The following is a 21,963-nucleotide window of genomic DNA, read 5'->3' on the forward strand; positions in this document are numbered from 1 at the left end:
AGGCTGCAGGAGGAACTAGGAGATGGCAACCAGAAGACCACATCTGGTAGATGGGAACATGTAAAGAAACTGATGGTCTTTTAGCTATGTGGGATCTAGTCCTTGAAGGACTCTAAAGCAGGGGTGTTGAACTCATTTGTTATGAGGACCGGATCTGACATAAATGAGACCTAGTCTGGCCGGGCCATGTCAGGTCAGACTATATGTGTACCTATTTAAGATTAGGTAGCAGAGATATAAACTTTATAAAAGACACAAATACAATTAAAGATTTTCTTTTTAAAAAACTTTAAACATTAGCACTTGTTGGTCTTAAAGGTGCTTTCTTTGTATCTCTCCTGTGCAATCCAGGGAACTAGGCAAAGGAAGCTCTGGCTCTTTCCTTCGTTCCCCAGGAGACCAGGAGGGGGAGGAGCCTCAGCCAATAGAAGGGAGAGAGGCTTGGCTCAGTAGCTCTGCTGTGTGATTGAGAGAGCCTCGCAAAGCAAGCTATTCCTCCTCCCTTCCTCCCCAAGGGAGGAGCTTCAGCCAATGGAGAAAATAGAGGTTTTGCTCTGTAGTGCCTGTGCAATTGAGTAAGCCTTGCAAAGCAAGCTGGGATGCAGAAGGAAGCAAGAGAGAGGGAGAAGGAAGCAGACAACAGCCAGTTGCTCGGGGGCCTAATAGGAGTCCTCTGGCGGGCTGATTCGGCCCCCGGGCCGCATGTTGGACACCCCTACTCTAAAGGATATAACCAACATCTTTATTAAACTTGGAAACAAACTAGCAGTCTCCACAGAGACTCAACAGAAGCCTTAGCAGCAGCATGGAAGCCAGTCTTTAAAGATAATATTTTGAAGTTAGACTTTCGGAGACTGTCACTGTCAAACTTTATCTTTTGACATAATTAGAATGATTTTTATAGGCTGCTGAAACTATTGTGAGAAATAATTTCTGATGAAGTATGCTTTGCATGTTAGCATCCCTGCAAAAGATTTGTTCAAAGTGCTTTATCAGGATATTTATCTTAAATGGGTTACTGGTATTCTTGTTGTTGTTCATTTTTATGGCATAGAGTTTTATAGGTGAAAATGCACCTGGCCTCTGTATACAGAATAATTGAAGCAACTTGTCTAAAAATGTCTTTTAAAGGTGGATTAAGTGAACCTGTGATTTCATTTGGAAATCTTGTTCGACTGCCATGACCTTCACTGACCACCAAGGCTGATGTACATTGCAAACGTGCTGCAAAACACATACCGTACATCTAATATCCATCTTACTAATGTATGGCTCCAGAGCAGTGCCTTTCATTGTAGCAATCTTCAAAATCCTTTACAAGGTGCAGAGCTTTTTTTTTAGCAGGAATGCACAGGAACGCAGTTCCGGCTGGCTTGGCATCAGGGGTGCGGCTTAATATGCAAATGAGTTCCTGCTGGGCTTTTTTCTGCAAAAAAGCCATGTGTGAAGCAATGGTGGTGTTAGGGGGTGTGGCCTAAAATGCAAATGAGTTCCTGCTGGGCTTTTTCTACCAAAAAAAGCCCTGCATTACTGCAGTTTTTAGATTGGGAAAATGAGCCGTTCCACCTTCATTTAGGGATGTCAGCCTTCAGGAGGGACCTGGGGATCCTTTGGAATTGCAGCTCATCTTCAGAGCAGAAATGGCTGGGGGGGTATTATTTGCACTGCTGAGAGCTGTGTGTGCATGGAACCATGACCTGACTTGTGCTAAACATCCATCTAATACACTATCAGAAAGTAACATCTTACATGTGTTAAAACATTACCAGTACTTTATTAGACGATACCATCCTTCTTGTTTATTTATTTGCTGCATTTATCTTCTGCCTTTCCTGTTGAGACTCAAGGAGAATTACAAATTTATAAAACCAATGCTAAAACAAACAAAACAAAAAACAAAAAAAGCCCATGCTTTGCTTTTTGCAGTTATGACATATCTTCTTTTTTACAAGAATTTATGAAATAAGTAAATAAACAGGAAACTGTTCAGTGAACTAATTAACTTTAGTTTTTTTAGATACAGTGACCAGAATTGTACACAATATCCCAAATAGGTCAGGACTTGCACTGTAGCTCTGGGCTGTTTTGTTTTTGGTCTCTTTCCTATTAATCCCTAGCATGGAACATGGCTTTTTCACTGCTGCCTTGTACTGAGACAATATTTTCTACAAGCTATCCACTACAACCCCAAGATTTTGTTCAGTCTCAGTTCATTCAGACTCCCCCCCCCCCCAAAAAAGACGCTTTTAAAGGTCAGAGGTTTTGTTCTGTTTATTCTTAGTCTCTGCTTCCTGTCATGTAACCAGTTTTTAAATCTATTAAGAGTATCCTTATCCTCTAACTGGTTTCTCAGGAGCATTTGGTGAGTTACCTCATAAAAAGCTTTTTGTAAGTAAAATTATATAATGTCTACCAGATACAGGGGTGGAATTCTAGCAGGAGCTCCTTTGCATATTAGGCCACACACTTCTGACGTAACCAATCCAGTTTACAAGGCTCTTTTTTGTAAGCTCTTGGAGGATTGGCTACATCAGGGAGATTTGGCCTAATATGCAAAGGAGCTCCTGCTAGAATTCCACCCCTGACCAGACCACTTTTATTCACATCCTCTTGTGAGCAGCTGATGCTCTCCACCTCTGGAATGGCAGCTTTGAATCCAGAAATACTGACACAGCTTGAGAGAGATTTTACATTTCCCAGTTATTTCTCTTTGCTTTCTGCCCTGCAAATTGTCTGGGAGCAAGATGCCCTTTCAAAGCTCTGTGACAGCACAGAGTGTGATAAGATTGTTTTATGGAGGATTTTGAAAACAATCTCTTCTCTAAACACACACCCCGCCCTCTTTCATATCAATACTTTCACAGCATGAGTGGACATTTGGATTGCAGAAGCCTGGCAGAAGCAAGATGAAAACAAAGATGTAGCTGTCCAAACATTTATCCAGGGGGAAAAGTGAATAGAATATCAGAAGTGGAAAAGCATTAAAAGGCAGTCAAGTTCAAAATCAATCCCTGGTGCAATGGACAGAAGATGACACACAAACAGACATGTGTATACACCTGCATGCCCCTCCAAGCAGAGGTGCCTAAAGCTACCAAAAGACCCTATAAAGATTCTTTCTGCCAGTGGTTGATTTGATATTACATTGCTGCATGTTTAGCATAAAAAACTGCATTTTAAATCTGCAGGTTTTCATGCAGACGTAGAGCAATGTAATATCAAATTGGCCACTAGAGGGAACCAAACACATGCTGCTAAGAAACCCCCCTGAAGCCATAGGGACATGCAAGCGATGAAAGTGAGGATTGGAAGAGCCCAATATCACAGTAAAACAAATTCAGGGTGACCAGGGCCCTTAGAATTTTGTCCTTATAGGGCTTCCCCACCTGTGACCTCACCTCCTGCATCAAGAACACTATGTTTTCTCAAGGACACAACTAGTGCAATGCTTTAGTGTATCTGCACGTGGCAGCACCATGCAACTAGGGCTTTTTTTGAGCAGGAACACAGTTCTAGTGGAATCGGGGGTGTGGCCTAATAGGCAAATGAGTTCCTGCTGGGCTTCTTCTACAAATAAGGCCTGTGTGAAACAATGGTGATGTCAGGGAGTGTGACTTAGTATGCAAATGAGCTCCTGCTGGGCTTTTTCTACAAAACAAGCCCTGCATGCAACATAAGCAATTGAACAGTTCTGCAGACATCGTTGCCATGCTCTTCCCACAACTCAGGTTGACTTGTGTTGGGCCTTATCCTCATGGTCACAGCTAGGCTAAGTTCTGTGTTCAGCCATACTCTCTTTCAGTCCTGGAGTAAGTATTCTGCAGGGTCTGTGAAGTCAGTTATCAGGACAGAGGCTAGGAGTAAGGGAGTGGCAGGTATTTATTAAATATCTAGAAAATTTCTGTGCTGCCTCACCCAGGAACCCGCCCAAGGTTTTGTTGACCATGCAAAGCCATGTTCCTAACAGGACTTTTTTTGCAGCAGGAATTCCTTTCCATATTAGCAGCCCTGTAGCCAGAAATTTTGGGGTGGGGGGGCCCAGGGGATAAAATTTGGGGGAGGGCTGTGGGGCTTGGCTGCTTCTTCCTGTGGCCAGCCGCCCAGCTCAGCTCTCTCTCTTGCACTCTCTCTGTTGCTCTCTTGTGCTCTCTCACTTGTTGTCACTCTCTCTCTCCTGCTCTCTCTCACTCAGTCAGGGCAAAATTTCATCACCCTTCTCTCTCCTGTCCCTGTGGCTCCCTCACCGGCTCTTCTCTCCCCTGGCCACTCCCCCGCTTCAGTTTTTCTCTAACGGTGGGGGTGGCTGCCAGAGCTGCCTCCAGAGGAAAGTCACTGGAAACATTTTGGGGGAAGAAATGTGACATGACTCCTCCTTCATGGCCCCTGGCCTCTCGCTGATTTGCCCACACCAAAATCGCCCCCCCCTGCCTAAAGAGGGCCTGATGAGGTCCCTCGTGGCACTGCCTGCCTGCTGCCGTCTGCTTTACCTGGCTCCCAAGTCCCGGTGACCCTTGGCACCTTTTGCACCCAGGACAGGCAGGCACTCGCTCCCTTCTTCTCCGGGGTTCCCTTCCTCACTCCCACTGGGCTTTGACAGAGGGGGTCTGCACTGCCCTCCCCTTCCCTCCTGCTGCCCTCCAGCCTCGGGGTGGGGGTGCCTGGCTTGCTTACCATCATAGAGCCAGAAGGCGAGGAGTGGCAGCAGCATCCCCCAGAGAGGAGTCACCTGAGGCTGCCACCCCACGCCGGCATGATTTGGCTTGACGCTGGGACCACTCTCCCGTGTTCTCTCTCTTTCTCTCAATGTCACTGTCTCTCGCAAGGGGGAGGGATATCCTGGGAATGGAGGGGATCTACAGAGGAAAGGGGGGTTCACATAAAGCGGCCTGTCCCCTCCGGCCCCCTGTAGCTACGGGCCTGTATATTAGGTTATACCCCCCAGATGTAGCCAGTCCTCCAAGAGCTTACAGTAGGCCCTGTACTAAGAGCCCTGTAAGCTCCAGGGGGATTGGCTACATCAGGGGGTGTGGTCTAATATGCAAAGGAGTTCTTGCTACAAAAAAAGTTCTGGTTCCTAATAATATTTATGCCAGGCCTGGAGGCTTCATACTGGCAGAGTTGATGGTGCCCATCCTTTCTGTGCCTGAAAAGAAATGCAGACACCTGAGCACACAACCCCTGGTTTTCATCTGAGCCTCAAGGTGCAAAGTTTCTTGATCCTAGAGTCTCAATGTTTGAAAATTCCAGATCCCATGTGTTCACCTGGGATTCAGGCCCATTTCAAAATGTGGCAGCTGCAAAAATCCCCCCTCAGATTCCAGCTGCCTCCCACATATGTCAGCCAAGAGTGTACATATGTTGTCACATACTGAATTGGCTTTTGGCAAGCTGTACATAATATCAAAAGTTGGATCCAGTGCATGGCGGGTACATATCCATGGCTGGCTGGGCTCAGATTAAGAAAGCAAAATTTTCTTTACAATGAAGTCTGAGTTTATGAATGCTTAATGCTTGAGATCTGTTCTTGCAGTGCCATCTTAAGGTTTAAACATGGTAAAACAGCTCCTGTCTCTGTTGAAACTATTACAAATTAGGACAGTGTCTGAAATCTTTCCCTCCCTTCTTAATATATTATTCAGCTGAAAGGGCAACCTTGTTAAGCCAATCATGTTAATTTAAAGTAGTTAGATACCAATAGCTATAATACTGAATGTATCTGCAGAACTATCTTGGACTTCGGATGAAATAAAGCATAAATGCGGGTAGTCTGTGTAGTTACTGCTGAGGGTCCACTGCTGAAAGAAAGCTAGTAAAAGGTGGACTTCCCCAGTGTTCTTTCTGAGCTTATGGCTTGTGCTCCCAGCTTTCTGAAATCTTAATAAAATGGTAGGGTTGCCAACCTCCAGGTGGGGCCTGGAGATCTTCCACTTTTACAACTGATCTCCAGCCGGCAGAGATCAGCTCCACTGGAGAAAATGGCTGCTTTAAAGAAGATATTGGATTTATATCCCGCTCTATACTCTGAATATCAGAGTCTCAGAGCAGTCACAATCCCCTTTACCCCCCCCCCCCCACACACAACAGACACTCTGTGAAGTAGGTGGGGCTGAGAGAGCTCTTTCAGCAGCTGCCCTTTCAAGGACAGAGCTATGGCTGACCCAAGGCCATTCCAGCAGGTGCAAGTGGAGGAGTGGGGAATCAAACCCGGTTCTCCCAGATAAGAGTCTGCACACTTAACCACTACAGCAAACTGGTTCTGTGGCATTGTATCATGCTGAGGCCCCTCCCCGGGATCCACCCCCAAATTCTCCAGATATTTTCCAGCACAGACCTGGCAACCCTAAGAAATGGCAATTAGCGTGTGCATTATTTTGTTCTTAAAGAAACAGCTCAAGTATTCACTGAGTTCCAGGGGTTATAAAAATTAAGAAATGGATCTTGTTCTTCTGGTTTTATTACATCATTAGATGTAAAGTTTCTGTTTGTCACTTTTACCTAATTCAGTGTGTTTTTTTTTATGTTTGTAAAACACTGGAAGCCCACGGGGAATAACAAGAATAACCTGTAAAATCTATCAATCAAATAAATTATTGCAGAACAAAGCCCAGAGACCTTGCACTCATGCCCTGATTTTTGCAATAAAAATAGGACACTCATTTATAGCCTCCAAGTAGGATTCACTGAATCTTTGCCTGCCGTTGATGACTGACAGATTCAAGGTTCCTGCTAACCTCAGAACTGCCTTGATCTCATTTTCTTCAGACAGGATGAGATACCAGTGTTGGAACGAGGTGGTAAATTTTGCCAAATGAAAGTGTAGCCATGATGCAAGACTTCAAGAAAGGGATGTTCTCTCTGACCTGGATAGGCCTGGCAAGCCTGATCTTGTCAGATTTTGGAAACTAAGCCGGGTTTGACTCTGGCAAGGACTTGAATGGGAGACCTCCTTGGAATATCAGAGCCGGAGGAAGGGCAGGCTTTATTCAGCCACCTCCCTGAATATTCTCCAGGCCCCCAGTAGGGATCAGTCATTGAAGGTCATCATGACTTTCAGGTGTGTGTGTGTGTGTGTGCATGGATCTTGTTCCGGCAGGCTTGCTGTCAGGGGCAGTTCCGGCTGGCTTGGTGTCAGGGTGTGTGGCCTAATATGCAAATGAGTCCCTGTGTGAAACAATGGTGATGTCAGGGATGTGGCCTAATATGCAAATGAGTTCCTGCTGGGCTTTTCCTATGAAAAAGCCCTGCATGTATTAAAAAATACAACAACAACAACAATAATAATGGGGTGTTCTGTCCTGCATCGTATGACTCTGCTCAGTAAAGCTTTCCTCCAGCCTAGGCATCCTTCTTCCAGTTTAAAAGGTGAAAAAGCCATTTAAGAGGGAGGAATAAATCAAACTTTACTGAGCAAAACAATATAATATAGGCTACCGGAAGTACAATCTTAAGCAGAGTTAACACTCTTCAAAGCCCATTGACTTCAATGGATTTAGAAGGCAATAACTCTGTTTAGGATTGCACTATTCATTACTCTGAGCTGGAATCCACTGTTTTTTTCTACTTGATCTCCCTCAATTCCCCTCCTTGCTGCAGCCTCCATTAGAGTTGCCGGGTCTGTGTTGAAATATACCTGAAGGCTTTGGGGGTGGAGCCAGGAGAGGGGAGAGTTTGGGGAGGGGAGGGGCCTCAGCATGGGAGAATGCCAGAGAGAATCCACCCTTCAAAATAGCCATTTTCTCCAGGGGAGCTGATCTCTGCCAGTTGGAGATCAGTTGTAAAAGCAGGATGGGAGATCTCCAGGCCTTGCCTGGGGGCTAGCAGCCTTACCACCTCACAGGTTTTTCTCCACAAGTATTGTGATTCCTGGTTATAATATAGTGGGTTCAATGCATGGCAGAGGCAAGGTGGTAGTAAATCATCAGCTCTTTATTGATTACAGCATCTTGAGGCATATACATAAGACTGCTGACTGGGCCCGCAGGGCCAACTATATATACACTCATGTTCCTGCGCAAGCGTTTGATTGGTCCGTTCAAACCAGCAGGTGGTCCGTGATTGGAGCTGGGCAGCAGGGGTTTGGATCCTGCTGCCCATTGTTCCCAAGTCCCCAAGCTCTGGCCGTCTGGCTCCAATGAGTCCAACAGGAACACGCTTCCAGTTCTCACTTGAGTCCACATACATTACATCCCTCCCCTCCTAGTTAATGAGCCCTGACATACATAATATTGTGGCGCTCCCTTGTTGACCGCCTGGTTGCCGGAGAGGGTGGTGGTGCGGTGGCCGCTTAGGGTGTGGCTGACGGAGGAGCCGGGGATGCAGAAGCTTCTGCTGGCGGTTCCCGGCTCCCGGATGTGTCCTGTTCCGGCGGAAGGTTGGGGGTTGGAATTGCAGCCCCAGCCTGTCTGGGGTTTGTCAGAGCTGGAACCACCTGCAAGTCCTGCTGTCTTCCTCGCCCTCATTCCCGGGCGCCTCCCGTGACCTCAATTGGTCTATGTGCTGCCGCATTGTGAACCCTCCCCCCTCGGTGGTGACCTCGTACATGACTGACCCCAACACCCTGGAGATTCTTGCTGGAAGCCATGCTGGGCCCCCCCAAAGTTCTTTGCGTACACTAAGTCACAGGTATCAAAACCCCTGGGCGCTCTGACCATGTCAGGCATCACTTGCAGGTTTGGGCCCGATCGGGGTGCATGTGGCCCAACAGCCGCTGGCCCATGAGGAGCTCGGCTGGGCAGCGGCCGGTGGCGGTGCAGGGCATGGCATGTTGGGCTAGCAGGAATTCTGCGAGGCAGGCCTCACAGTCCCCCTGGATGATGTGGCGGAGGGACTCTTTTGTGGATCTCACCATTCTCTCCGCTTGGCCGTTGGTGGCCGGGTGAAAAGGGGCTGACCTGAGGTGCCGAATTAGATTCCAGCCACAGGAGTCCTGGAATTCCCCTGACATGAAGGCGGTCCCATTGTCTGAGATGAGAGTGTCTGGGAGCCCCTTGGTGGCAAAAACCTTACGGAGCACTGTAATGGCGGCCCGGGAGGAAGTGGAGGCCACTGGGACTACCTCCAACCACTTAGAGTAGGAGTCCACGATTAGGAAAAATAGCTGGCCCTGGAACGGCCCCGCGAAGTCCAGATGCAAGCAGGACCACAGGTTACATGTGGATTCCCACTGCTGGGCTGGCGCTCTGGGTGGTGCTGGGTGGGTCTCCTGTCAGGGTTGGCACCTTGCTACCCAAGAATCAATGGCATCATCGAGTCTGGGACACCAGACGTAGCTGTGGGCAAGAGCCTTCATCCGCATTATTCCCGGGTGAGAGTCGTGTAGTGCGGTGAGGACTCTTTGCCGCAGACCGGGGGGCACCACTACCCGACCCCCCCATAACAGGCAGCCCATGTGGACTGATAATTCGTCCCAGTGGGAAGTGAAGACTGCAAACTCTCAGCCCACCCGGCCTGTGGGCCATCCCCTCCACCCCCAGTTGAGAACACGGGAGAGGGTTTTGTCCCAGGCAGAAAAATGCGCAATGTCCTTAGCATGAACTGAGCGGTCTGGGAGGTACTCTAACAACATTATCTGGTGCACTGGCGCCTGATCTGGATTTCCGGTGGGTAGCAGCAACTGACTCAAAGCATCCGCGTGGCCCATAGCCTTTCCCGGAAAGTATTGCAAGTCATACTGGTACCCCGCTAGGAAAATGAACCACCTTAGGACCCAGGGTGACAGCATCTGGGGCGTTTGGCAGATGGGGCAAACAATCCCAGGAGGAGCTTATGATCAGTGAGTATGGTGAAGGGCCTACCATACAAATAATCATGGAATTTTTTTTACCCTGGCTACAATAGCTAACCCTTCCTTATCTATTTGCGCGTAGTTGCGCTCCGGTTTCTGCAATGTCCTCGAATAGTAAGCCACTGGAACCTCTCGGCCGTTCGGCAACACATGTGCTAAGACCGCCCCCACCCCATAAGAAGACGTGTCACAGGCTAAGACCACGGGCAGCTGCTCGTTGAAGTGCGCCAGCAGGCTGTTTGACGTCAGCAGGTCCTTCACCGCTTGGAAGGCGGCAGCCTACTGGCAGCCCCACACCCATGGTGCCCTTTTGTTCAGCAAACGGTGGAGGGGTTCCACTACCACCACCTTGTGAGGAAGGAAGGCATGGTAAAAGTTGAGGAGGCCCAAGAAAGCTTGTAGTTCCGCTTTATTAGTGCGAGCAGGGGCGTCACAAATGGCCTCCACCTTTTTCTTCAAGGGTGGATCCCGTTTGCATCCACCGAGTACCCCAGGAAGTCGATCTTGGGCATCCCCAGCATACATTTCTCCCTCTTCATCTTTAGGCCCACTGAGTTGAAACGTTGGAGTACTGAGCGGAGGCGGGAGGCGAACTCATTCTCCGTGGCTGCGGCAATTAACACATTGTCGAAAAATGGCTGGACCCCAGGGATACCTTTCAAAAGAGAGTTGGTTAGGTTCTAGAAGATCCCCGAGGCCACGCTGACGCTGAACTGGAGGCGCTTGACTTTGAATGTGTCTCTATGCGTTACTATCGTTTGCGCCTCGGCCGTGGCGGCATTCACCAGGAGCTGTTGATAGGCCTGGGCCAAGTCCAATTTCCCAAAAATTTTTTGCCCCTGCTAGGTAGGCCAACATGTGGCTCACTACCGGCACAGGGTAAGCGTGGCCTTGCAGCGCATTGTTTATGATACACTTATAATCCGCGCAGAGGTGGACACGGCCATCTGGCTTCACTGGGGTGACAATGGCCATTTCCCAGCATGCATTAGCAACTGGCTCTAGCACCCCCTGCGCTACCAGGAGGTCTAGCTCCTCCTCTATCTTATGTTTGAGGGCAAAGGGAACTCGCCGGGCCTTCAGCCTTATGGGCTGGACGTTCGGGTCTAGTTGTAGGGACACTGGGGGGCCCGTGTAAGTTCCCAGGGTTCCGTCAAAAACTGTTGGGAACTTCCCACAGATGCTCTGAAAGTCTCTGGGCCATGTGGGGACCTGATTTAATCCCGTTACCTTGGCCCAGCAAGCTGCAGAAGTCCCCTTCCACGACTACCAGGGGCAGCTGTCCTGAGAATTTGCCGTACTTCACCCTCTGGAGGCCTACTCCCTTAACTGCAATCTCCCGTTTCTGATAGTCCCAAATATAAATGGGGATGTAGTAAATCATCAGCTCTTTATTGATTACAGCATCTTGAGGCATATACATAAGACTGCTGACTGGGCCTGCAGGGCCAACTATATACACACCCATGTTCCCGCGCAAGTAAGTAAATAAGTAAGTAAGTAAAATTTTATTTGTATCCCGCCCTCCCCCGCCGAAGCAGGCTCAGGGCGGCTAACAACACAATGACCAATGGTACATTAATAAATAGAACAGTAATAAACAACACAATGACCAATGGTACATTAATAAAACAATTACATTAAGAACATTAAATTGAGCATTAATTAACCTTAAAAACCAGTTAGAGCATTAATTAAAACAAACCATAACATTATCATTGACGCTATATTCTAGTTAATGCTGATGGCGGATATTTCTTCATTGTAGAATTATAATTCAGCTGTTCATAAAAGCTAATTTAAAGAGGGTGGTCTTGCAGGCCCTGCAGAACTGATCAAGGTTCCACAGGGCCCGCACCTCCTCTGGGAGTTGGTTCCAAAGATATGGGGCCGCAGCCGAAAAGGCCCGTGTGCGAGTGTTCTGTAGTTTAATTTCTCTTGGCCCAGGGGTAGTCAGTCTGTTTTTTCCTACTGACCTCAGTGCTCTCTGGGGCTCATACGGGGAGAGACGGTCCTTCAGGTAGGCCGGTCCTCGGCCATATAGGGCTTTAAAGGTAATAACCAGCACTTTGTACTGGACCCGGTATACAATCGGTAACCAGTGCAGCTCGCGTAGCCCCGGCCGTATATGTTCCCATCTTGGGAGACCAAGCAACAGCCTGGCCACCGCGTTTTGCACTAGTTGTAACTTCCGGGTCCGGCAGAGAGGCAGCCCCATGTAGAGGGCATTACAGTAGTCCAATCGTGAGGTGACCGTCACATGGATCACCGTTGCTAGGTCCCAACGCTCCAGGAAAGGGGCCAACTGCCTCGCCTGCCTCAGATGGAAGAATGCTGACTTGGCAGTGGCTGTTATCTGGGCCTCCATTGATAATGAAGGCTCCAGCAAGACACCCAGACTCTTCACCCGCTGCGCCGCCTTTAGCTGCACACCGTCGAAGGTCGGGAGAGATATTTCCCCTCCTGGAGCGCCGCGATATATTTCCCCTCTGTCTTTGCCGGGTTTAACTTCAGCCCACTCAGTCTAAGCCATGTTGCGATAGCCCGTAACTCCCGATCCAGGTTTCCCGGGGCGGAGGCGGGCTGGCCGTCCATTAGCAGATAGAGCTGGGTGTCATCTGCATATTTGCATATCTGCAAGCGTTTGATTGGTCCATTCAAACCAGCAGGGGGCTGTGATTGGAGCTGGGCAGCAGGGTTTTGGATCCTACTGCCCATTGTTTCCAAGTCCCCAAGCTCTGGCCATCTGGCTTCAATGAGCCCAGCAGGAACACGCTTCCAGTTCTCACTTGAGTCCGCATATATTACACTGGTCCAGCCCTTTCCATGAGCCAAAGAGGCCACCTCCCTCATTCAACAGCAGAGAAGCTGGCAGGATCTGACCCACTTTGGAGGGGAGGCTGTTTGGTGGAGAAATTCTGTCATGTAAAATGGCTATCCGTTTATTTAACTGTCCCTGAAAAGTGAAATATAGGTGAAAGATCCATGATGCAATAAACTTCCTTTCTGAATGAAGTTTCCCATAGGAAATGAAAGGTCACTTAACAGAATTTAAGCCTGAACTCTTCAATCCAGTTAAAGGTAAAGGTAGTCCCCTGTGCAAGCACCAAGTTGTTGCCAACCCATGGGGTGATGTCACATCATGACGTTTTCTTGGCAGACTTTTACAGGGTGGTTTGCCATTGCCTTCCCCAGTCATCTACAGTTTACCCCCAGCAAGCTGGGTGCCTCAGAAGCATGGAAGGCTGAATCAAGCATGAGCCGGCTACGCGAATCCAGCTTCCACCAGGATCGAACTGAGGCCGTGAGCAGAGCTTGGACTGCAGTTCTGCAGCTTACCACTCCGCACCACGGGGCTCCTTCAATCCAGTTAGCCAAGTGAAAAAAGAGAGGCTCTGGCACTATCTCTACTGCTGTTAAGAGGGGTCATTCTCTTTTTACTCAGCTACGTGATGGTGGCGGGGACTTTGAAAAGCCTCCTCCTGTTTGCCTGTGAATTAGCAGTTCCAACAGAACTATCTTAACGTCCTCTACTAAATCAACACCTTCTGGATTTTTAACTGTGGTTCCAAGTGCCAGCATTTTAACAATTCTAGGAAGAGCTATAAAACATATCCCCCTACTTCATGGCTGTACAGAAACGTATGCTGAAAATGCTCCAATACAGGACACCCCCCAGCTTGTCAGCTGTTCCCTGGACCTGGATTTATATTTTACTGAAATGGCCAAGGTGGGGGCTCGGGAGTGCTGACGATATTCCCATTGGAATCAATTAATCTTTTCCTAACATACGGTCCAGAGTGCATGTAGGACACACGTATATAAAACTGATCTGGAACCAGACTGCACAATCCAAAAAAGCAGCTCTTAGTACTGAAACGAGTCAAGATTTGTGAGGTTGGAAAGAGAGCAGAATGAGTGACAATACATTCTCTTTTATGGTCTAGTCCCAAGTCTTCTGAAAATTAGCAGCAAAGCAAGTGGCTGCCTTGCAAGGCATTCAGTTTCTTCTGCTTCGCTCATTTCCCGCTAGAGAGAGCCATGAATGTCTGTTTTCTTGATTTATGGTACCACCAGTGTCCAAAGAACTTGGAATGCCTGGGGAAGCATAGAAGGGGCAAGGAGAACTATTCCTTAGGTGGTACCCCTACTGCAGGGGAAAGCTTTAAGGGAGGACCCACATATACTGCTTTGCCTTCAGGGCATGCTGTGGGTCCACACAAACCCAAATGCACAGATTTTGTCCTAGATGCAGAATTCTCTGTGTTGCCACCTCTGAGGACTATTCCAAAACTTCAGATGGTCCAGACTGCACCTATTGTACTGATTGTCCAAAATATGATCAAGATCAGTAGATGTACTCTACTTTGCTCTGGTAAGACCTCACCTGGAGTATTGTGTTCAGTTTTGGGCACCACATTTTAGAAAGGATATAGACAAGCTGGAACGGGTCCAGAGGAGGGTGACAAAGATGGCGATAGGGCTGGAGACAAAGTCCTAAGAGGAAAAATTGAAGGCGCTGGGCATGTTTAGCCTGGAGAGGAGACGGCTGAGAGATTTATTTATTTATTTATTTCCATTTATATCCCGCCCTTCCTGCCAAGGTCAGCCACAAGTTCTCACAAAGCTGTTCAGTTTCTGTTAGAGCTCTCTCAGCCCCACCTGCCTCAGGGTGTCTGTTGTGGAGAGAGGAGGGAAAAGGAAATTGTAAACTGCTGAGACTCCTTCAGGTTGTGAAGAGCAGGGGATAAATCCAATCTCTTCTTCCTCTTCTTCAATGTTTTGCTGTCTGTAATTTTAGGGTGCTTTTTTCCCCTCCCACAGGTTAATTATCTAGCTAAGCTGATTGTAACTGGCTTGTAGTAGTTTGTTCTTTTTATGTATCTCACTTTGAGATCATTTGCTGGAAAGTGAGCCAGGCATTTTTCATTAAAAAAAAAAAAAGACTAGAACATAAAGAGAACAGGCACAATCCAGCTGGTTCCTTGACATGCATGAAAGAGGTCCTGGACAAACAATGCCGCCTTTGTCCTCCTCTTGGTAAATATGTAGCTCCTTGTGTTGTGTTACAAATTGGCTTGGAGATGCCCAGGCTTGAGAAATCACAAAAAGAAGGGGGGGGGGGTTAGAAGATAGAATGGAGGAAGTCACTCCTCTTGTGTACGCACCCCCGAGCCCCTATGCATTTCAGAAACTGAGGCCAAAGTTGTAAAGTGTCAGGAAACGTAATATCCCTTGAATCGATGGCTCTGCATATGGGCGGTCTTGATATAAGTGACTCTGGACTGCACTTGCTTTCGGCTGTGCCCCAGAGGCTCTGAAATTTCAGAGATTAATGGTACAAGGCCTGGCACCCCTCCAAGCCAAGCAACTTCGGACTGGTTTGCATCATGCTCCGTTCATGAGCACAGCGTGAGTCCCTGGAGCCGAGTCAGCCATGAAGTGGGTTAATCAGTAAAGGAATAAACTTCTCAACCAGGATTTTATGCTCACCTCGCCAAATGGGATTTGGCGTTCAAGCTGTTCTCGGCTGGCTACGTCTTTGAAAAGACTTCTCCAAATCAGGCGTGACTGCCCTAGCAATAACAGTAAATAATGGCAAAATCATCAGAAAAGGGATTTTAAAAAACGTTCATCAGGGAAGATCAGACTGGTGGTACATCTAGTCCAGCGTTCAGTTTCACACAGTGGCTGACCGGATCCTCTGGATAGCCAACAACAGGGCATAAAAGCAGAGGCCTCCAGCGTTCAGTTTCACACAGTGGCTGACCGGATCCTCTGGATAGCCAACAACAGGGCATAAAAGCAGAGGCCTCCAGCGTTCAGTTTCACACAGTGGCTGACCGGATCCTCTGGATAGCCAACAACAGGGCATAAAAGCAGAGGCCTCCCCCTCCTGGCTCTGGGATTCAGAGGTTTAGTGCTTCTGAATGTAAAGTTTCCTCTCAGTCACCATGACTAGTAGCTACTGATAAATCTATCCTCATGAATCTGCCTAATCCCCTTTTAAAGCTGTTTATTACTGAGGCCATCACTACATCCTCTGGCAGCAAATTCCACATTTTAATCACTCTCTGTGTAAAGTAGTATTTCCTTTCATCTGCCCTGAACCTACTGCCCATCAGTTTAATTGGATGGGTAGATAACACCTTGCTTATATTACAGGGATAAAGATTCTGCTTGTAATGTTATGCCCTAATAAATTGGTGGAGGGGGGAGGGTTCCAGAAGAAGAAAAGTACCAGAAATTGTTTACTTTTAAAATAAATGATGCTTACTCTGTTTTTGTAATTGTTTTTATTTTTGCATTTTATATGTGCATGCATGCAGGTATGCAGGTGTCTGCACCTGGAAGTCATGGTGACCTCTGATGACTGACCTCTACTGGGGGCCTGGAGGATATTCAGAGAAGTGGCTGCATAAAGCCTGCCCCTGCCCTCCTGACTGCTGGTATTCCAAGGAATTCTCCCATCCAAATACTTGCCAGAGTCAGTCCTGCTTAGCTTCTGAGATCTGATGAGATTGGGCTTGTGTGGACTATCCAGGTCAGGGCGCTTAGATTTTGCATTTTCCATTTCTTAACATTTTAAAAAAAGCATCACCAAAGTTGGCTGGAATGGACATTTGATTGTAAAGTGGTTTGTAGTATTAGGTTACTGAGCCGATGTTGTGCTTAGTGGGTCACAGATTGAACAGGAGTGAGGTCTGTGATCAGGAGGCAAAGGTTAAAACTTGAAAAGCTGTCATTAGGAGAAACTGGCCCAACCTGAAACCCTGTTTACACAAAGACTGCAATTATAGATGTGTGCAAAAGTTTGTGCAGTCAGTCAGCTGTTTCATGACTGTTGTGGGCACAGCCATGTTCACTCAATACTCCCTCCATTTTTTTTAAGAGTGAAAAAAGAGATTATTAAACTTGCACAGCTAATTGGCTGAACTATAATATCTGTGCTCAGCAGTTTTCAGAGTCTACAAAGAAAATTGCCCCTTTGTTCATTATACGAGGGTACACTTCTGTAAGATCAGTGTCAGGGACTGAATACTAATTGTTCACATCTGCTCCAATCTGTAAAAAGTTAGGGTTCAGTCATGTACATGTAATAGTTTATTGCCAAACAAACACAATATTTTTCTAGCTTCCCTGAATGCTCTTTGAATTAGCCCTCTGGGTGACGGCGGTTTATAAATCGAATCAATCAGTCAGTCCTACTGCCTGCAGTTCCTCCCTCCTAGCCAGCAGGCATCCTCTGCAAACTCCTACCGTATAAGGAGATTTCTCTAATTACAATACATTCAGAACAAACTCTGGTTTGGTTATGGTAAGAACGAGCCCAGTTTGTTCTCAGACCTGGGCATTCTGCTTCTCTCCTTTCTTTGCCCATCCTGTGTACACATACCAAGACCCAAGGCTTCCTGATTTAGAACTGTGCACAGTCTGTTGTGACATTTGAATCAAGGTGTGTCAACAAACTGGAGTTCAACTCAGGAAATATCTGGGGACTTTGGGGGTGGAGCCAAGAGACTTTCCCATCCCCTAAAAAAATAAATAAATACAGCAGTTTAGTTCCCCTGAATGCAGTCTTCATTTCCTCCTCTTTTTTTTGCCTACCCTGACTACTGCACTTCCACTAAATAAAAGTGAAATTTGTCATACCCCCCCCCCCCAAGTCCCCTTTCCAAGCATGGCTTTTTAAGGGACACACACACACACTCACAAAGCAGCCAAAATAAACAGAGTTTGCAAGCCCACACTTTTGTGATCTCACTAGGGCAATTTACCCATGGAAGTTGCTGAGTGTAATAATTTCAACCAGCTTCTTCAGACAGGAATAGGAAAGGAAAATAGCCTGGGGGTGGAGTTTTCCTCCATCCCATAATCAGGTTCTAGCTAACCCTTTATCAATTTTACCATAAAAACAATTCATGAAACAAATGCAAAACAGAGGGACTTCACTGTCTGCCTTTCTCATGACTTCAAAGAAGAAGATATTGGATTTATATCCCGCCCTCCACTCCGAAGAGTCTCAGAGCGGCTCACAATCTCCTTTACCTTCCTCCCCCACAACAGACACCCTGTGAGGTGGGTGGGGCTGGAGAGGGCTCTCACAGCAGCTGCCCTTTCAAGGACAACCTCTGCTAGAGCTATGGCTGACCCAAGGCCATGCTAGCAGGTGCAAGTGGAGGAGTGGGGAATCAAACCCGGTTCTCCCAGATAAGAGACCGCACACTTAACCACTACACCAAACTGGCTCTCCTTCACACACTCGTGGCTCTCCCTGCTCACCTCACCCTTTGCTTTCCTGTTGCTGAGATTTAAAGGCACACAGATGTTCCAAAATACAAACAGTTGTAATAGGCCTTCTAAGCTTGCCAAGGTTTAAACGTTCATGGTGGCTGTTGGGGTGGGGCTTTCCCCTGTTGGCCAGCTGTGGGGGGGGGAGCCTTCAAAACCAGGGGATTCTCCCCCCAGGATCTGTGGACTGGCAAGCCTAGCACAGACAGTTAAGAGCCTGGGTGTGTTTTAGGGTTGCCAAGTCCAATTAAAGAAAAATCTGGGGACTTTGGGGGCGGAGCCAGGAGACTTTGGGGGTGGAGCCAGGAGACACTGGGGGTGGAGCCAGGAACAAGGGTGTGACAAGCATAATTGAACTCCAAGGGAGTTCTGGCCATCACATTTAAAGGGGCAGCACACCTTTTCAAATGCCTTTCTTCCATAGGAAATAATTAAGGATAGGGGCACCATCTTTTGGGGCTCATAGAATTGGACCCTCTGGTCCAATCGTTTTGAAACTTGGGGGGTATTTTGGGGAAAGGCACTAGATGCTATACTAAAAATCTGGTACCTCTACCTCAAAAAATAGCCCCCCCAGGGCCCCCAATACCCACGGATCAATTCCCTATTATTCCCTATGGGAATCATTCTCCATAGGGAATAATAGAGTGCCCAGTAGACATTTCCCTCCCCCCACACACACACTTTCTAAAGGGAGGGAGGGCCTCCATACCAAGGAATCTCCCTCCCTCTCTCACACACACACAAATACTTACTTGGTCTTCTTCCGGAGAACTGTGCCTGCTGAGAAAACGAAAGCAAAGAAGGGAGGGGCCGTTCTCCGAAGCCCTTCCTGTTTCCTCCTTCCTGCCCAGCCTTAAAGGGACAGGGATTTTACAAACTGCTCAGGAGCTCTACAACAGGAGCTCTATAGGTATGTTCTCCCCCCCTCCACCCCCCCCCCCCCGCTTCTCAATTTTTGAAGACCGGGAGATTAAGCTGGGAACCCAGAAGTCTCCCGCTAAAGCGGGGGGATTGGGAACCCTAGTGTGTTTCTGGATGCCTCCTTATCAGTGGAGGTCTCAACCAGAGCCAGCGCTTTCTCGGGCCTGGCCCCAACTTGGTGGAACTCTCTGCCAAATAACATCAGGGTCCTGTGGGACTTACTACAGTTCCGCTGGACCTGTAGGCAGAGATGTTCTGTCAGGCATATGGTTGAGAACAGCAATGGTCTGGTCAGTTAGCTGCCTCTCCCCTCCCCATTACTACCTGGGGTTAAACTGCACCATAACATCATATGGGCTTTGTGCTTCTGTACATATCATCTCTGTTGCTTTAATATTTTTGGATTTTAATTCTGTATCTTGATTAATGGATTGTTTTTATGTTGATGTAAAATGTTGTCAACCGCCCTGAGCCTGCTTTGTGTCTGACCCAAGGTCACATCAGCAGGTATATGTGGAGGAGTGGGGAATCAAACCCAGTTCTCCTAGGTAAGAGTCTACATACTTAACCACTACAACGAACTGAACCAGAAAGATGGTAAATAAACGGTTACAAGAAAAAAAAATTTAAAAAGCATGTGACGCTTTGAAACTTCATTTGACTGTTGATTCTCAACAGTTCTTAAAATAAGAGAAATATGTAATTATTATTGCTGGTGAGCTGATTGTTATTCTAGGATAAGAGATTTTTTTCGCCTTTCAGATCTGAAGGCCTGTAATACATCTACGTAAATTCAGGTACATCATACACCTTGATGAGAAGAATTGTCAGGAGATGGTTCAGGTATTGAATAGGCCAAATTAAATCTATGTATTCAATTTAAACAATACTGAATAAATGCTCAAGCATTTTTTAAAAGCTCCCACCCGGAGCATAATGGCACCATTTTGACTCTTCACACCAAACACAAAAATGCCCTACCTATTCTTTAATTTAGACTAACACCCTAAGACTGCATTCAGATGTGCACATGTGAAAAATATAAAAGCAGTTTCAAATGTATTTCTATAGGCTTCTGAATCATCAATTGAAAGTCATTAAGAAAAGCTAAGTTACAGTCACACTTCTTGTGCTTCACAAGGCACGTGTGATTTAGCCTAAAGCTATCAAGTGAGTTAATTGGGAAGTAGAACTGTCCCTTTATAACTTGGCAAGTTGTTGATGGCCAATCCATTAACCATGTCAAAGGGTCAAAAATGAATAGGACATCAAGTGGGTTACTACTTTCAGGGCACAGTTATGAATTACTAATTACATTTCTTTAAAGCTCTGTGTCATCCCAAGCAGAGTTACATCCTGTTAGCTCCACTGCAGGCAGTGGACTTAGAAAGGTGTATCTTTTCATAGGAGGGAACTGTCCTTTACTGATACAGATCAAGAAAGCAAGTTAGTAATGCCTACTGGCTATTTTAGTTCCTTATCACCCTACGCTACAAGGATGACAAACAAGAAAGTGCAGAATAAAAACATTCTACAATGCAAATAATCACGTAAGTTTAAAGTGGGTGCTGCCTTTTTGTTCCCTCCAGCTGTTTTCACTACTGAAACATCTTTTGAAAATGTGCACCCAGTGCTGTCTTCACAAAAAGCTTGGCAGCCAGAGCCCAGGGCCAGATTAACAATTAGGCCAAGTAGGCATTGGCCTATGGGCCTGCATGTCTTTAGGGGCCCCAGGCCGGCTCCCCACCATTCCCCCGCTTGCAGCCCTCTCAGCAACTGAGCTGCTCTTTGCCAGGCTTGCCTGGTGTGGCTATTGCTGGTGTCATTGCCAAGTTTGCCTCTCTCTGTCTCTCCCCCGCAGCTTTGTCAAAGTGGCTTTTGAGTAGGTGTCTGCAGGCTGCAGCGGGGGCCACAGAGGCGGTGGTGGTGCTCCAACTCTGAGATAATTTGCGAGGGGCTCCCCGAGATTTTGACTGCCTAGGAGCCTCCACACAGGGTTTAATTGGACACTGCCAGAGCCCCTCCATCCAGGACATCTAGACTACTATAATGCACTCTCTGTAGGTCTCCCCTTGAAGTCAACTCAGAGACTCAGGTTTGTACAGAAAGCTGCAGCTCAGCATGCATATTACCTTCTATTCTACAGTCTCTCCACCGGCTGTCCATCAGGGACCAGGGCACAATTCAAGGTACTGGCTTTCGCATGCAAAGCCTTTCAGGGCTTTGGGCTTTCTGCAGGACCGGCTCTTCCCCTTATGCTCCACCAGAACAACTTCACTTATCTGAGCTCAACATTAGAAAGAACTTCCTGAGCAATTCCTCAGTGGAACAGGCTTCCTCAGGAGGTGGTGGGCTCTCCTTCCTTGGAGGTATTTAAACAGAGGTTAGATGGCCATCTGACAGCGATGAAGATCCTGTGAATTTACAGGGAGGTGTTTGTGGGTTTCCTACATTGTGCAGTGGGTTGGACTAGATGACCCTGGAGGTCCCTTCCAACTCTATGATTCTATGAGCAGTACCTTCTGTAGGTTCCGCCTTGCAAATGGGCAAGATCCACAACTGCCCGTACATTTGTATTTTCTGTAGTGCCCCCATTCTGTGGAATGCCCTGCCTGATAAGGCCAGGGAGTCTCCCTCTCTGGAGGCATTCTGCAAGCTGTGCAAAACTGAATGTTTCAGAATGGCCTTTTTAACCAAGTTAATGGAATGGTTCAGAAAGACATTTCCACTTTCTGTTTCGTTTCAGATTTCTGCTATCCCAGTCTTGTTACATTGTTTGCTGGACATCCCATACAGTTGACTGACTTGCACTGTGTAATCAGCCTTGTGTCTCGGTAAGAAAGGCAGACTAAATACTGTAAATAATGAAGATGTACACAGATTCTTACGGGTGTTATAGTTTTTGTTTTACATGGAACCCCCAGCCAATCACAGATTAACTGTATACTAAGAATCATGGATCC

This window comes from Heteronotia binoei, chromosome 10, assembly GCF_032191835.1.
Source record: "Heteronotia binoei isolate CCM8104 ecotype False Entrance Well chromosome 10, APGP_CSIRO_Hbin_v1, whole genome shotgun sequence".
Classification (NCBI taxonomy): domain Eukaryota; kingdom Metazoa; phylum Chordata; class Lepidosauria; order Squamata; family Gekkonidae; genus Heteronotia; species Heteronotia binoei.